The sequence below is a fragment of the Coturnix japonica genome, chromosome 7, assembly GCF_001577835.2.
Source record: "Coturnix japonica isolate 7356 chromosome 7, Coturnix japonica 2.1, whole genome shotgun sequence".
Lineage (NCBI taxonomy): Eukaryota > Metazoa > Chordata > Aves > Galliformes > Phasianidae > Coturnix > Coturnix japonica.
In genome coordinates, this window is record NC_029522.1 from 210,221 (window position 1) to 228,204 (window position 17,984).

At 40.8% G+C, this 17,984-nt stretch overlaps 1 protein-coding gene across 1 annotated transcript in view; it reads left to right on the forward strand.

Moving 5' to 3' along the window:
- The first annotated feature begins 825 nt into the window (after positions 1-825).
- Positions 826-17,984, forward strand: part of HECW2 (HECT, C2 and WW domain containing E3 ubiquitin protein ligase 2) — a 123,876-nt gene continuing 106,717 nt past the window's right edge. Inside the window, exon 1 of the mRNA XM_015867659.2 lies at positions 826-943. The gene's annotated coding sequence lies outside the window, so the exon portion shown is untranslated. The remainder of the gene's footprint in view (positions 944-17,984) is intronic.

A 17,984-nucleotide genomic window follows, 5' to 3' on the forward strand; every position in this document is an offset into this window, starting at 1 on the left:
AGCTGGTTCTCCTATAGAGGAGCAGTTCGTAAAGCAGCCTGTTTAGATGCCCGTAGGTCGGTAGCCATCTGATCAAGGAAACAGCTGCAGCTCACGGCCGTTGGGACTGCCGTGCTCCGTGCTTGGGGCACGATTTTACTCTGCTGAGACATAGAGCAATAGAGCAATCGAGGTGTGTCAGGACCCGGGGCACGCGTCTCTGAGTCTGTGCGTGCCCGTGTTGCTGGTGCCCGGCATTGACCCGGCTCTGCTGGGCTGCTCTGCAGCGTTTTGTAGCGTCGGTCCTCGGATGTGGCAGCTTGTGCCTTAAGTTTTCATTCCATTTATGTTGCTATAACCTCCTTTTCCTATGGAAATCAGCTCAGAAGTCCCTGTGATGGACCGAGACCCGGTAAATAGAATAACGCGAGACGTAGATTGCACCAAGCTGCTTTCTGATAGCCAGGGTAATTGAAACGGAAACGGGGATGAGGGATGGCTCTCGATGACACCGATAAGTGTTAGCGCTAATAACTGTACGAGGACTGAATAGCAGATAAAGCAGTGGGCGTGCTAACCGCGCTAGCTCACAAATGGCGCTATCGATGTAGCAGCTGCAGGGCTGCCCCGAGGGGGTCTTCCTCTCCGGTACCACCGCCCCGCACAGCCCGGGCTGCGGATTCCTTTGGCGCTATCTCGGGGCCGCGGTCTCAGCCCTACCCGGCCGCCCACGGGCAACGGCGGAGGCGGAGGCCGGCGAGGGGCGGCCCGGCGCCAGCCCCGGCCCCTCCGCCTTGGGGGCGGTGCGCGCCCCTACGCGGGGAGGCGCTGGCCCCGCCGTGGGCGCGGAGGGGCCGCCGCCGCGGGCGGGAGCCGCCTGCCGCAAGGACGGGGCGAGTCGGGCCGCCGCCGGGAGCCGCCCTTCTGCCGCGGGCAGCGGAGCCGCAGTGCGCGGAACGGGGAGGTGAGTGGGCGCCGGGGCTTCCGCGGGGGCCGGGCAGGTGCGGGGCCCACGGCCTGTGCGCTCCGTGCCCGACGGGAGGCCGGGCGCTGCGCAGCCCGCGGGGTTCGGCTTTCGGGGCCGGCTCGTTGGAGCTCGCTTTCCCCAGGGGGGGATGCGGCGGGCGATCGGCGTTTTGCGTTGGGTTCCCCCGCCCGGCTTCTCCTCGCCGTTCGGTCGGTGTCTGGGTGCGTCCGTAGGGATGTTCTTTTAGCGGCGTCCGTGGTGGGGAAGAAGGAGCAGTGCAGGTCTCGGGCATGGTGGTGTCAGAGCAGGGGATGTTACCGAGCCTTCCCTTTCTCCCGTACAGAATGTACAGCGCAACGGCAGCAGGGGAAGATAGAAAGACAGGCTTATGCTCCCACTCCGGCTTTTTTCTGCCTTGTTTGTCAGCATATGGTAGAGATTTTATTTATTTTATTTTTTATTAGCACGCTGTCTGTATTTCTCCCCCAACCTTTGAGGGTACTGCAGACAGAACAGAGCAGAAAAATCACGTTGAGGCGGTGCGGTGCCAAAATGTGCTCGGTGCGTTGTCTATAGACAATAAGGGTTACATAATTGAATTTCTCGTGATTTGTTGCTGAAGAGATGTCAGGAGCGAGCAGGGTGCCTTGAGAACATCCTTCCATTTTTGGAGGATGCTCTGTGGCAAAGTCACTGCTCTACACAGCGTTGCATTGGAATGTTTATGAGAGGTTCAGCCCTGGTTACCCGATACCTGTGATCCCAGCAGGGCCCATATAGTGCTGCACAGCGTCAATGCTGGGGCTGCCTCGTCAGTTTCCCCAGTTCTTAGGCTCCTTTAGAAGAGACTTCCTTGTAGGTGAGGAAGGTGTGTGGTGGCAGCGTCCAGCCACGAGGTATGATGTCATTATTAGCATATGAAAGGAACAAACCTCACGCTTCCTTTCAATCCCAGCTGCTGTTCAAAAATACAAACGCTTTCATGTCAGCTGGAGATACCACAAGGGATACTGGGTGCTATTCTCTGTGCTGTTCCTATTTATACATTTTATCTTATTTATATCTGATGCTGGATTTAAATGCATTGCTTTGAAACAGACTGAGGTTGCATAGGGTTCATATAACAGTATGCCTGGGGACCATTTTTTCCTCTATGCATAGAAACAGTTCAGCTTCCCAGAGCTGTAGCTGAGAAGCATCCAGTTGCCGCTCACCTGGCTTTACAAACAGCCTCATGGCACCAGATGCGGGCTTAGAGCATTGCTGTCACTCTTGCAGGCTCTGTAGTGTTTTATTGCTGTAATGAGATGTAAATACCTGCTTAAAATTAATTAGTGTGCTTAAACTCTACATCCAAGAGCGCAGCCAGCTGTGCTGCCTTTCACAGTGTAGGGTGCTGTTGCTGTCCTGGTGCTGTTGTGCATGGCATGCTCACAGCCTCTGCTTTCATACTGTTTATTGCTAATCTTCCAGTTATGTTCCGAAGGTAGAGAGGCTGCAGCAAAGTTATTGTCAGGGAGAGTATTAATTTTGTGGTCTCACAGGTGGAAATGTGGATAAATAGACACGTGTTGTCATACTGTACTTCAAAGAAGGCTGATGGTTATGTGAATTGAACATTTGTTCATAGTTCTCCCCCTGCCTAAAAGGAGAGATGTACTCTTGCATAGTAGTAAGGCTGTGTGTTGGCACTCTGCTGCTAATGACCTGCCGTGAGGTATCTGTCTCACCATACCTGGGCTCTTGCAGGCTCAGAAGAATGTGATCAGCTCTTCTTGTTATAAAGAGATAATTGAGTTTAGTGTCTTCAGGAAAGCTCTAGCTCCTTTCTGCTGATATTGAAGTAGGTAGGACACAGTTTACATAGAAAGCAATAGGAGGCCCCTGTGATATTCTACTGCAATGTCTTGTTTGTGGACAATTGGAAGGTCAGTGATGTTAAGGTTGAAGGTGTCTGTTTCTGCAGCTGTTAGAATAAAAGCAGTGACAAAGCTTCATGTTGCATGGATAAGTGCTGTTAAGGCACCTCTTTGTGGGTTGAGATCACTGGCTGTTGTTCTCAGGTGTCCTTCTACCCATGGTAGTGGGGAGAGGATTCAGGTGACAGTGGTTAAATCTGATTTGGATGTAGATGGTTATGATTGCTATCCTGATCGTTTGTGTCATGTTACATTTACAGTTCTTTGGATAATTCTGATTTTCTGGTTCCAATTTCATAGGGTACATGTCTCTGTTCTCTGAGAAGTTTCACATATATGCATATATACTTTGACTTTGGACTTCTAGTCATAAAAGGTTTAATAACATTGTTGGTGTGCCTTCGCACCTTGTATCAACCACCAGAGAAAGACATGAGGCAACAGTTAAAGTTGATGTAACGAGCCCACCTAAATATTGCATGGAAGGCAGTCAGATGTGTTTTGTTAAGTGCTGCAGTGGCCAGGATCCATTGGCTGGGATCCACTTGAAAATCAGATTAAAAGTTTCTGTGCTTGACAAATACATTGTCATTAGTTTAAAAATCCCCTGACGGCTGGTATCGTAATTAGATGAGCCTGAAGCATCCAACAGTAAAATTCATTTTCCTCCAGGAACAACAAATAGAATCTTTAAAAGAAAAAAGGACAATAAAATAAAACACATTGACTGACTGATTTTTGTCGGAGGGAGTAAGCACAGTAAGAAAGAGTTTTGCAACAGCCAAAGCCACGACTGCCTGTGGTCACAGGGCTGGACCAGCTGGAAGATCCACGAGAATCCTGCTAGGAAGCATCCCCAGAGGTGATGGTTTGTTATATGCCCATATTGAGGGTTTCACTGAGTTACATGTCAGAGATGCTGAGTATTGGCAGAAATAGAAGCAGAAGGTTATAGTTGCTGTGACTTGCTTTGGATCGTGTTTGTCATGAAAATTAATTCCCATCTTTATGTGTTTATTGTTCCCTCAGAGTGTAAAATTCATAGTTCTAGGCTCTGGTGTTCCAACTTGAAAAGCAATGCATGCTGAGCTGCGTATTTTCTTCATTTAAAATTGATTTTAAAATGAGTTATTCTGCTTGGTTGATCGTGTTGTTCTTCCACAGCTCCACTGATCTGAATCTCCTTTTCAAGCTGGTTGTTTGAGAAAATAGTTATTTCTCTCACAAGAAATAACAGAGTGGAGACTGTGAACTCGTCATCTCTTTAAAATGTAACCAGAGCTATATACAAGCCATTATTTATGCTTCTGATTGATTGCTCTAATAAAGACGTCTACATTGTCTATATGAACATAAATACTGTTGTCTGCAAAATAATTTCGCAGATATTTGTATTAGATGGGAAACTTATGAATGGAGTTGTGGTGGGATCTGGGAGACTGGTGATACTTGGACTGGGGTAAGTCAGGCTGTGGTGCTACCGGCTGAGTGTGCTCACAGCCTCACCTTGTTTTATATGATGTGTTTGTCTCAAATGCTCACCTGATAATCTCTTTGTGTAGCTACAATGCTGCTACGTATGTTTCACTTTCTAAAGGGTGTTTTAAGTTCTTAAAATTAAAGGTCTTCTTGTAAAACATGGACTTAGCTCAACATTTAGAGACACTGCATTGACTTGGATTAGTGTTTATTACAGACCTGTTCTGAAGCTGGTTAGGTATGTGTATCATTGGGCCGCTAAGTGTGACAGGTTCATATTTTTCATTATGAAACTTGTGGTTAATGTAGGGTGCCATTGGAAACACAGTGGTGCTGCTTCTCAGAAGGTGTAAATTGTCACAGTCCTTAGAGTTTCCCAGAACTATTAGAATTTCCAGTTCTTAACACGGTTTAAATGTCACTGGTTCAGTTGCACAGAACACTTAAATGTATTTAACCAAACGCAGTCTAACAATATGTGGGTGTGTATGTATGTTTATTTGTTTCCCCCTTGGGCATTGTATAAGATGTGTAAGAGATCCTTTGGCTTTTAGAAGAAATTCTTCATAATGATGGTAGCTGGCCTGCCCAGAGAAGCTGTGGAAGCTGCATCCCTGGAGGCTTTCATGGCTGGGTCTGATGGGGCCCTGCTCAGACTGATGTAGTGGATGGCAATCAGCCTATAGCAGGGGGTTGGAACTGGATGGCTTTAAGCTGTCTTCCAGCCTAAGCCATTCTATCATTATATTATTTTAGAGACTGAGTCACTGTTTTGAAAGAATTATTTGATTCTATGTTATTTCGTTTTCTGTTAAGGCTGATATTCATACTGTTTGCAAAGAGGTAGACTCAAATATGGGATTTCTAGCTCTGTTAATAGGGAGAAAGCTTTGGTTTAGATGCACTCCAAAGATTCCTTGAGTTTTATTTGTTTTGGTTGAACTTGGCATGTTTGCTTCATCATGAAACAAATCATGATGAAACATCAAACAAATCAAACACCAACTGAAACAGTAGCTGCCAAGGCTGCAGGAATGTCAAGTTCAGAGATGCATACTTATCTTAGGGCTTGCTTGATGCTTTTCTCAGCTTACAGTGATTAGAAGATACAGTCTATTTTCTTTAAAGAAATTACATCCCTTTATTAATGCATAAATGGTGGCTGGCTGTATATTATAGACTTTTTAGACAACTTATATATATATGTGTGTGTGTATACATATATATATATGTAAAAAAATGCAATGATATGTGAAATAACATAGAAATAATTGTTTTAAGTGTGGATGGTGAGGAATTCAGTCTTCTGAATTCTTAAGATAGAAGAAAATCCTGGAGTAAGTAATATATCCGAAGTTCAGTTCCAGAGGAAAGACGTATTGACTTGGTCTCTTTGTTGATTGTGTGTTGTTTGGAAAACAAAGCAGCGTTGAAAACGTGGAAGGTTTAGCTTTCCACTGAATATGTTTCATGGTGTGATATAGGCTGTAACCCAGCTGCAGCAAGCCTTATTTATCGAATAATTATTTTGATCTGTGTCCACAACTCTAACATAAATTAATGAATGCTTACTCATGTAAGTAGCTCCACAAAGAATCAGTGTTGTAGTCATTCTGTGTTCATACAGCAGCAGTTGTGAAGTCACTCCTTGCCCATGTTTAGAACAGTATGGTCAGGGAGGTTAGAATCCCAATGTTGTTACAACTGATTCTGGTTCTGATCTTCCTGCTGTTGTCTATGACATACCTTGGTTCCTCCTCTATCCAAAATACATTTTAAATGTGAACCTGATCTATTATCATTTTCTTTCAGGCTGACAACCTGAATCCAATAAAGCTGTAGACTAGAAATGGTGTCTTTTAAGGGAGGAGAAATTAAAGAGGGTCTGCATTCTGTAGACAAGAAATGAGCCTTCCCTGTGAGTTCTGTACTTAATTTAAACATGGGAAGATGATCTTGAATATAATAATATTGTCAGATTGTTTTGCTTTTATTTGAGTGTTTCCAAACTTATTGAGGTTTACTAAAGAAGAAAAGAGTTGTAAGCCTGTTACAGATAATGTAAATGGACATAGCTCTTAATTGGGCTATTCTTGAAAAAGCAGGCCAAATGTAGTTTAAGTGGATTAAAGGAATATAGTCTGCTTAGTTCAGTGTATCTGATCAGTTTTTCCTTCATTCTGTGTAATGCTGGGTTAAAAATACTGTAAAATGTAATTCATAAAAAACTAGTGAGAACATTGGATGTGATGTTCACATTTGCTGTGCATGAGGAAAAAACTTTCTAGTGTGAATATTTTACTTTCCAGGTTTGCTATGAAATAGTTTCTTTGTTGGGTGTTTGTATGATTTCACGTACTTCCCTTTGCAAAACTTGAGAGTTTGGTCCAACTGGACTTGGTTGAAGGTGTTTTGTCTCATTAGCATGTAAATGTATATGATTATACTTTGCACTTTCTGTAGCTCTTCGCTTAAAAGTTTAGAAGCATTGTGTCTACAGTGCATCTATCTGTGATTCTTGTTGTTAGTTATCAGTAATTAAATATTGTCTGTATTTGATCTCTGGGGCATAGCTGTCCTGGGCTGCATTTAGCTGGTACTGCTTCATTTTCACCTGCAGGTGATATTTTACTTCTCTACAGCTGGTATTACACAGCATGGCTACAAATCTTACTGAGGGAAACCAGGTATTGCCTGTTTAACGCTGAACAGAACTGGATGTGGCGTATTGCAGGCTGGTTTTTAATTGGTAACGAAGTATAGAGAAGTTTTGAGCCTTTATCCATTATTCAGAGAGGACCCAAGCAATAAAGATTTACAAATGCTTATAGCTCTGTTCCAGTCAGACAGTGCAAGACAAGTTTTGTACAGGAGTTTGCTGTGGGAAGAATGAGTAGGGCTGGGAACTGCTCCATGGACATGACTGTCTGGGATACATACAGTGTTGCTGGAGGAGCTCCCATGTGGTAGAAAAGGGTGGCACATAGTAGCTGTTGCTTTCACCTCCGGCGACTCTATTGTGTTAGCTATAAGTAGGAACATTCACTTGAGCTTTTTTTCCCATCTCTTCCACTGATGAAAAAAGGGATGCTCTCTTTCAAAACACGCAAAAAGGCAGATGGGGCGAGGAGTGACTGGGATCAATTTACAACATCAGTTGGTGCAGGTGTATTTAAGTTATTATTGGCTGGCATGTTACGGGTTTTTTCAGAGAGCTGAGCCATAGGAGACTAAGATTAGTTCATGGTTTTTTTTTTAGTCTCTTCAGAGAGTTAAAAATGCAGCCCACGCACGTCAAACCAATTTTAGGTTAAGATATATATATATATATATATATGTATATATATATATGTTTTAAGCAAAAACATGACATTGTTAAAGCCGTGTTTCTGAGCTGAGAATGCATTTATAGCATTGTAAAAATGCTTCTTACATACAGGGATTTCAGATCACCACTCTGGAAGTGCTCCATGATGCTTTATTAGTTTTTAAAAAGTAATTTTATCAGATGCAAGGGCTGCGAGTAATAAGTAAACACAGTGATGCGTTCGTTCTTATGCGGATGCTACGCATTGCAAAGTGGTGCTTCTAAGACTGAAATGATGAAGGCACTTTTTAGTTAGGATAGTGGTGCTTTGGATCCTGTGCTCTTCAAGCAGCTTGACACAGGCCATTATATTTACTTGAGTCTTTGGAAAAGTAGCATCCCTCTGGCAGGAACTGATTTGTACTTCTGCTTCATTTGTTAGCTTTGAATATTTATGATCAGCAGCAACGTTTAGATGTTGCTTAGATGTTCTAGATGGGCTAAAGGCTGTCATAACTGAACCTACTGAAATGTGCTTTTGTCTGAAATTCTGAATTCTGACCTAAATCAAATGCTTTTGGCTTTCGTATCTGATGATCTTCAGGGCAGCTGCTCACTGAGAAGACTTTAAGAAGTAGATGTATATGGGTTTCCAGTTATTAGCTTGTATCAGTGTCCTTTGTTTATTTGGTCTGCCTGGATTCATTCGCTGTGCTTTCACTGTGCTTGTCTTATCTGAAACTTAGATTTGTAAGCTATGGGGAATTTCTGTTGGACTTGGTGAAAATTCGGCACTGGCTAATGCCAGTAATGAGCTGCAGCTGTTTTACCTTGCAGAATAACATGCCAGATATATAATTCACAAGCAAAATCAATCTGTAAAACTGGAATAGCCATACCCTTTCTTTTGGGAACCTGTGGAATCTAACAAGCAATTTCATGTGAGATGAACAGATTCTTTCAGAACCTAAGACACAAGTCACAGTTTCATTGTAAATATTTGTTACATCTTGGTATTTAACACTCCGTGATTTACAGTTACACTGTGTAGCCAATTAACAGCTTATTTTCACTGCAATTCACACATTCAGAAGAAATCTTCATTTTATGGGAGGAGGATGAGAAAAAAATGCACGTGGAAAGGCAATTAAGTATTAACCTTTAATTTTGTCTGGGTGTTTCATAAGCTGTGTGTTGGATGTGCATCCATAACTTGTGTAAACCAGCTGTCTATGACTGCAAAATGTGCTATGGTGAAAGGCAGGTTACCTTGTATGAATGCCTTGTATTTCAGCATGCAATGTAAGATTCAGGAAGTAAAATAAATACTAAATAAAAGAAGGAAATGCCAGAACTGGCATAGATGCAGTTAGAGGGTGACTTTCTTGGTACTATTATCAAGGATTGTGTTTTTCTTTCTCTTTATTTTTTTGTGTAAAAGCATTAGGAGTGTTAAAAAGGGTAGCAATTAAAGCAAGATTAAGTTTTTTGCAAGGCTTAATGAATCCATGCGGCTTAGTTGGTTTCTACTAAGATCCTGGAATGAAAGCTCACTGTTTTTAATACCATATGTCTTAGTGCTTAACTTTTAAAAGGGAAACTGCCATTATTTTGGTGGTGAGCGTGAGTACTCATGTGGTTCAGGAAGAGCCTTTGGGATAACTAAAAATATGTAAATTCCATTATAGCAGCACTTGGAAATGCTTCAGAATGGTGTACCAGCAGAGTAAGATTTAGGGGCGATAGTGGCACGTGTATAGCTTAGATTGTGTGAGCTGATATGACTTGGGGATGGCTGAGGGGGGTTAGATGGGCTTTTAAACGTGCAGGTCCTTTTTCAGACTTGAGACGACGGCACCAGCGTCTGCAACTAAATGCACTTTGAAAATAGCACCTCTGACTTTGACTGGTAAGATCAATTTCCTACCAGTAAGCTAATCAGGTACCTGAGAGAGAGTGCTCTTTGAGACAGTGGGGCTGTAACTGATACCAGTAATTTCCTTTTCTTGCTTGCAGACTGAGTTTACCTCTGTATTTGTGAGACCTTTATCTGGGAGAAAGATGAATGTAATTGTGCTGCTGGTGTGTTTTAGTTCGTCCTCTTCTGTCTGTTTGCTTGCAGTGTGGAGGCTAATGATATTTGCTTTGGAAGCACCTTTTTATGCCCATGTATTCATGCAGTAGTTCTGCATAAGGCGAGACTTTCCTGGTAGATAAAAGATATGGATAACTGAATCACATTTCAGCCCGCTGACAATTTGCAGGTGGTGCTATGGCTGCTCTTCCAGAAAACAGTGACTCATCATGACCTGCAGAAGGGCAGAGATATAGGTAGAATCACACTGTGGGATTTTTTTAGTCCAGCTAACTAATATAACTGTGGTTCCTCCCCCTGCAGTGTTTAACGGGCAATTAAATACAATCTGTTTTGTTTCGATAAATATTATTCTTTTCCAGAAGAAATGCCGAGCTTGTTAAAATGCCTCTGGATTCATTAAGAGAAGTTTTTTAAATGCTTTGTGCATTTCAATGTGAGTGCTTTATGAAGTGCTTCAGAATGAGGAAAGAGTTTTATGAGGAAAGCTATGTGAGGTAAACTGGCTCTGTATTCATGAGCCTGCCCACTTACTGTGCTATTATGACTTAAGAAAACTTTTACATGCTGAGGAAGGGGAGAATTGTTGTATTGCAAATTGTCTACACTGAAAAATGTTGCTTTCTTTTTCTATTAGTTTTACAAGCAAATCAGCCCTAGGATGGCTCTAATGATGTAATTTTTGGGCTTTATTTTTATTTTTAATCAGTTGTTATTGTTTCTTAGCTCACGGAGCTGTGGAGGTGAGATACATGCAGGTTAGTTAGTACGGACCAGGACCTTTAAGAATAAATGCAAACACAGCAGTAATTTAGGTCTTATCAATTAGAGATACTAGTGAATAAGAAGGTGTAAGGGGAGGTAAATGACTGCTAAAACACATTTGCTAAATTGCCATTCAATCTATTAAAGGGTTTCCAGGACTCTCGTTTGTTACTGGGATTTCACTTCTATTTAATAGACAAATATAATTAAACGGTATGATTTATTACTATTATTTCTTTCTGGTTTTATGTTTCTTCATTTCAAACGATGGTTTTGTGGATTAACAGCGTTGCACAATAGTTTTCTCTTTCAAAAACAGATAAAATGGGTTCTGGTGACATGGGCACAATGTTCATGTACAGTAGTGTGTTTGGATGTTAATGGAGAGGCAGACTGAATAAGAGGCTGATTTTTGCCATGCTGTGAATCTGCTGTTGTCACTGTCAGAGAACACAGTATTTTCTGTGGTCAAGAATCAGTCATAGCAAAGCCAATGGGATTCCGCTTGATTCCTTCAGTTTTAAGTCTGTTGGTGTATACATTACACTATTCCATGTATTGAATCCAGTGTGTGGTATTTAAAATCATGTTTTCCAGCTTTGGTGGAGTGCCTTAGGCACAAACCTATTGCAATATATACTTGTAATATAGAGTGTATGTATTTCTGGTTCTTTAAATACACTGTTACACATCCTTGACTCTAATCTACGAATGTTGGGTCTGTAACAAATTTCACATCACTGGGCTGTGATTTAAAGAGGCAAATTCAGACCTCACTGAATTCCCTGGTTGACTTCAGGGGCGTTCGGTTATAGAAAGGAGATGGAAAAGAAACATTGGAGTTCATCCTGAATGTGATTGTAATAGGCAAGTTTGTGTTTTGTTTGCTTAGTGTGCACAATATAATACATTTTCATTTTGGAAAATGGAATTTAGCATTTTTCTTTCTCAGGATCACCTACTCCAGAACCTCATGTAACTTTAGCTCAAATATAGGAGGACTGTGTCGTGCTTCTTTTCTTCGGGGCAAGTGTTAGGTATGTAGGAGCACTTGATAACCATGTGATCATGTGCTAGCAGCATGAATGTACTTGGCTTGTCTTTAAATTTACATGCGAGTAGCCGCTTAGGAAAATGTGTATGTTTAATTATCTGATAGAGACGTGTTTGCATTTTAACGTCATTATCAAGCATTTATGTTAATAACAGTTTTCAGAACATGAATTTGCAAGAGGAAATTTGCATAAAATCATTTTCTTTAGCAAAAGGAGAAATAAATGGTTTAATAAGCACCCTTGGCATTTGGACACTAGGACTGGTGCACTTTGCAGGAAGAAAATTGGTTTTAATTGAAGTATTCAGATTTGTAGGGTAATTTAGTTTAACTCTGTTTCATAAGAAGAAAGTTTTCATAGTAAAAAATAATGGTATATGGTATAATTGATCTCTAGTGGTGAGATAGGAAATGCAAAGCAAAAGTTAAATTTCACACGTGTTTCTGATTAAAAAGGTATTAAGCACTGAGCGGATATTGTATGCTTCATTTTGAACCTTATTCTCTCAGACTTTTCCCCTTATTTTCTTATGAATGCTACAGCTTAGTGCAGAGCAAGAGTTTTGCATAATCTGTTTTTAGTCGGAATTGAGTCGTGTACTTTATCAGACTCCAGAAGGTAGTTATGTTTGTGGTAGAAGTGTGCTCTGAATGGCAGTGGTGTTACAGCAAACTCTGGCCACAATGGAGGAAGATGTTGTCCTTGTCCTGATAAAAGTTACCAAAGAATTATAGGCCAAATTAGAACACTAAGGAAGAAATCTGCCTGTTTTTTATAGTGGAGTGTATTTAAGAATTGAACTGTTTTGAAGGTGAAACCCAAAATCATCCCTGTATTGAAGCATGTTTCTCAGTCCATCTTGGCAATAGGGAAATGCAAAGCAATCCTTTATTCGGCTCCCTGCTCGTCAGCCAAAACACACAGAAAAAATGGAAGACATTCATCATTCAGCTGCAGTCAGTGCTCGGAAACTGCAGAATGTTTCAAGGTTGAACTGATCTAGCATTAATTGTTAGCCACTGGATTCTTTTGCATTGTTATCAGCAAGGTTGGAAAGGTCTTGCTACCAGATCTCCTTTTCAGTGAGTAAGTGCTTATGTATGGTAATCAAATGACCTCTCAGGCTTCTCTTCAGGTAGCGAATGTAGACAGCACTGCTGGAGTCTTCAAAAATGGAAAAATGGATAATAGAGGAAAATAAATAGTGAATAACTGAGAGCGTTCATTATGGATGTGTAGAGTCTGCTTATACAGAAAGAATGGCAGTGGTGTGGTCTTCTGAGGTTAAGAACATGTAAAGTAACAGGAGTAGAGCTAAGAATCCTACTGCTAGGAAAATGAAAATGGAAGGATGCTGCTACCAAAACCATCCAACCAGCCTTCAGCCTGCTATGGGTTCTGCTTCTGTGCCAGAAAATATTCTGCCTGATTAACATGGGCAGCTGTGGTCTGTTCTCTGCTCCTTGGCTCAACTTTAGAACACTTCAGGATGCACATATGTGTACATACTGCCTGGCACAATACACTTTCCAAGTGTTGGAAGAGTGCATATAACCTATCTGTGTGTGAGCAGACCAGTGCACACATGTAAATTCAAGGCTTGGAGAGGAGATGCAGTGATTGAGAACCAGAAGAATGTCAAATACTGTCGTGGCCAGGAAGGCTTCATGCATTGTATTGTCTACTCTTTTGGTTAATATGCAGCTTCTGGGGAGCTGAGCTGCAGGTCTGGATATGTAAATTCTATATTAGATATGCCTAGTTATGTTCTTGGAAGATATTTCTGTGGCAATTTCTATATCTTTTAGGATCAGCATCTGTATTTTAATACAAGTATTGTTACTTGTCCTTTTCCCACGTATTTTTCCTGCTTTCCTTTCTGTTTTCCTCTGCTTTCCCTGTCATTCCTTGAACTAGCTTTCCTTGTTTGTCCTTCCAGCATTTATTATTAGCTCCAATCCTGTTGATTTCACTTTCTCATTTGAAAAAATGCAACTCAGCTAATGTTGTCTGGAAGCAAGCCAGTGACAGCTAAAAATGAGTGGAAGCAAAGTATACCAAAGTTACCCGGTTTTGAGATGGAACTACCCAACTTTGAATTCTTCGGTGTGCAAAATACACTGAACTCAGCTTGTGTGAAGGAAGGGAATGAGGTCAGTCTTTTCTTTTAGAACTTCCACTGAAATGGTTTTCTTCACTATAGCTGGTTCTGAGGTTTGCAGTCTGGGGTTATGGGTCATTGATAACAGCTGTGCTAAACGTTGGAGTCTTGGATTTATTCGGGGGTAAGGAAGGCTTCTAATACCTGTAAAAAACAAATCAGAACCTGTTTGGCTTTTTTTTCCCTTTTGCATGTAGGAATGATGTTGAACTTTGTGCTACTGGTCATAGTCTATAGTAAACTCATGAGAATTTCTGAATAACTGCAGCAGACAGTGAATCTATCTAAGTCACTCTTGTGTTTGGTTCTGCTTTTCCTGCTGCCAATGATGTGGCTTCTGATCCTTCAAAAATGAGTTCTGCTTCTTTTATCACCAACATACCAGATAATTGTTTCTGTCACTATCTGTCTTCATTTTCTTTCTGCTTCCTTTCATTGAATGAAAATCTATACCACCCCTCACTTCATGTTATATTAATCTTTATTTGATGTTGTTTTTTCATTTTGTAGAGGTTTGTCATTCTACGGCATTGATCTCATTTCTCAGCTTTCTGTTTCCATGAGCAGTTATTGAGGCTCATGGATTGTGGTACTGCAAGTACAGCTTCAAAGCCTACACAGCATATACCAAGTTAGAGTTTAACCTGAAACAGTATTGTTCATCCTGAGGACAGGACTTAATACGTATTGGTTTGGATCTGTATCCATATTTTCTGATTGACTCTTGCCTACCATTTTCCAAGTATCAGTGACATACATCTCCATTTGGGTAGCACTGCTCACTCACTGGTCTCCTTTGGTTTCTGTGCTTGGATTCTTCCTGCTTATTTCCCATTACAGTTTTGTTTGTTGTTCTATGCGGTCAAATTTTAAGTCCCAAATATTATTTTCAGTAACTCTGCACGTTCTCTCATTGCTGGCATAAATGCTTTGCTGTGCTGCATGGTTTCTGCATCATGGAGATTTATGGGACAGCCTTGCAATCAGCATAAACACTGCCAGTTTCACTGCTTTTTAGTAGGATAGCAGGCATTTATTTTGTGGACTGATGGTTGTGTAGTAGTTTGTGTGAGCACTTATTGATGAAAGAGTGTGTAATGTGTGTTCCTTTATAATGCTGTTAAGCTTTTTTTCTTATATGTGAGACTTTAAAACAACAACAAAAAAGCTCCAGGATTAGAACTATTGAAAATATTTGCCTGCCTCCTTCATCTCTTTCATGGCAATGAATTTTATCCAGCCTAAGTAGGCACAAATTACCTCCTGAGATCTCTTCCAACCTGTGATTCTGATAAGCTTTGTTAAGGATACAGGAAAAAAAAAGAAGCCTTACACAAACAGAATTTAGATAAGGCCACGAATTCAGCTTCCTGCTTTATGCAGTATGTGCAGCTAGTTCAGCACTTCCATCTCCAGAGTGGCCTTATTTGTGAATCTTTGCATATCTTCTCTTAAGTAAAAAGGTTTGCACAACTCACTTCTGCATTCTCTTTTGTTTACATTCTCTAGGGCAGGAATTGTTTCTTGTTCTTCCTGCAAAGAGCACCTTGCTACATTTCTGCTTGGGGACACTGCTCATTATCTTAACACATGAATAAAGCAACTTTAAGTAGGTGCTTGGAGGGTACCAGGAGCTTCAACTGTTTGTTCCTGGAATGTCAGAATGATTTTTTTCAAGTCCACTGAAATTGGATAGGTCGTTCTAAATTAACTGTAGCTTTCCATGAGGATATCCAAATAGGGAAGCTCACAAAGTGGATGCTTATGGGTATTCTGGTCAGTAATGTTTTTGCTTGACCTTTTTTTTCATAGCGTAGACCGTACCTTCCAAAACATCCTGGCAATCCAAGCTTTGGCTTTTACCTGTTAGAAGATGTGGCTGGATTTTTAGCCAGCCTAGGGTTGGACAAAGGGATGTTTTTCCTGATATGTCTGGCTCTATGCTAAACGAAGACTTGTGTGCAGTCCCACAGGTACGTGATGAGTGTAGCACATGAAGAATGCGTGTGGGGTAGCAAATTTTGAGGTAGCTTTTCAATCAGAATTTAAACTAAACCTTGAAGGTTGGATTGTTTGCTACGATTTGTCATGGCTATGGGGAGTGAAGCTTGAGATGCACGAAGATGAGTTTCCATCATGACTTCTATGTAAACAGTTAAATTTACCTTAGAAAACATGAAAAAAAAAATTAGGTTATCAAAATCCCCACTCTTCTGAAAGCTTAATGAATTTAACCAGTGCTGAAGAAATCTATTTCACTTGTGTAATATACAGACAGCTTTATTCCGCCTCCCCACCTTTTTTTTTCCTCCAGTCTGTCAACGTTTAAACAGTTCAGGATCTCATAAGTTAAGTTTCCGTGTCAGTAGTTTGAGAGTGCAAGTAAGGAATCCATGGAAAGAATTTCTCAGTACAGAGCAGGAGTATTTTGTCAAGCAAAATCTGATAGATTATTCAGGAATACCTGTTTTTTTGGCTGTCATAAGGGGCAGCCATAACTGAATTCTTACCTGGAGTAAACTACAGCATATCCAAACACTGGAAAAAAGGCCATTCTCACAGAGGTAACAAGGGAAGTGTGAGGTCCTTGTTGGCTGTAAATTGGCACGGCTCCATGGGAAATCAGTTAAGCTAACCTTTCATAGAATCATAGAAAGACCTGGGTTGAAAAGGACCACAAGGATCATCTGGTTTCAACTGCTGTGTGCAGGGTCGCCAAGCACCAGACCACGCTGCCCAGAGCCACATCCAGCCTGGCCTCGAATGCCTGCAGGGATGGGGCATCCACAGCCTCTCTGGGCAACCTGTTTCAACCTTTGTTTATGCTGATCTACATAATCTTAAAATACAGCTAAAAGCTATTCTTAGAAATCATATAAAAGTATTTCTTGCTTGTCAGCAGATTTTTTTAGTTTTACCTTTTGTATTTTAAACATTTTGGAGCAGATTCATTTTATTCAGACAGCTTATTCCCACATATTTTTGCATGTGGGGAAACAGATTGTTTTCATACTGTATAATATTTTGCTCCAGTTCTACATGTTCAAGGGATGTCTTTATTTTGAGGATCGTTTTCTTACATAATGATGACCTATCCGCAACTCCCATCTGCTTTCATGTAGGTTTACTGTATGTTGTTGTTATAAGTATCAATGAATGCATATGATACGCTGATTTGCCAGTGGTAAATGTGTGATCTGTAAGTGTCACTGGAATCTTAGGGTGTCACAGGCTTCGTAAATATGTAGATCTCATAGAGATTGCAACATCATCTTGTGAATATCTTCCACAAAATGGTTATTAGCGTGTGGTAAAGGCTGAAGATTGATAAGAGGTGTTAAAACGTAATTCCTGGCAGTGCAAGTAATTTGGTTTTTTGAGAGTAACAGTAGAAAAGTGATGTAGCGCCCATTGCAAGTCTTTATGTATTAGTTGCTTGCTGAAAGTGGCTTTCCATTGAATTCTGGAATAAACAGCTATGACATATCAAGAGTAATTAATGCATTGGAAATGCAGGGTAAAATCACACCCCTCTTGAAAGAAATGAAGGCTTAGTTTTCAATAAATGTTGTTATGAGCCTCGGAAATAATCCTTTTATGGGAGAAATGACATAATGTTGCAAGAGAGATTAACCTAAACACTTGTAACTATTTTTGGAGCTTTAGCTCTAAGAAATTGCTCCTTTTTTTATTCCACCCACGTGTTGGTGGTTGTGATTTGTATAAAATATTTAGGAGTCTACCCACGTACCGCTGAATTGGAACACTTTAAGTTTTGTCTAAGCGCGGCATACACATGGTATAAATTAACATCAAAATGACATTAGTAAACATGGATCCGTGTCTTTTAGGAAGATGAGCTGAGCTGGAGGAAGGGTTTGCACTTGAGCATTTCTTTGAAGCATCAGGGTCAGACTGAGGCAATACAGTATTCCTGTGGTGGAGTGGAATGCTTTGAAGGCAGATGTGAAATATGAAAAGCACTGAGATGCACTGATGCCTTGACTGTATACAGCTCTGTTAATTTTGGTTACTGACTTAGTTAAATTTTTATATTTGAGATGTAAAAAATATTAACTTCAGTGGTGGTAATTTTCATTCATATACTTTGTGTGTGTTTGTATAAACACATGTACATATCTGCACATGCATTCACTGTGATATATAAGTGTACATATGCATAGATGTGTGTGTCTGCACAACACAGGCATCCTTTCCATTTTGCAATAGAAAAACTTAGATGTGGAGCTGACACAG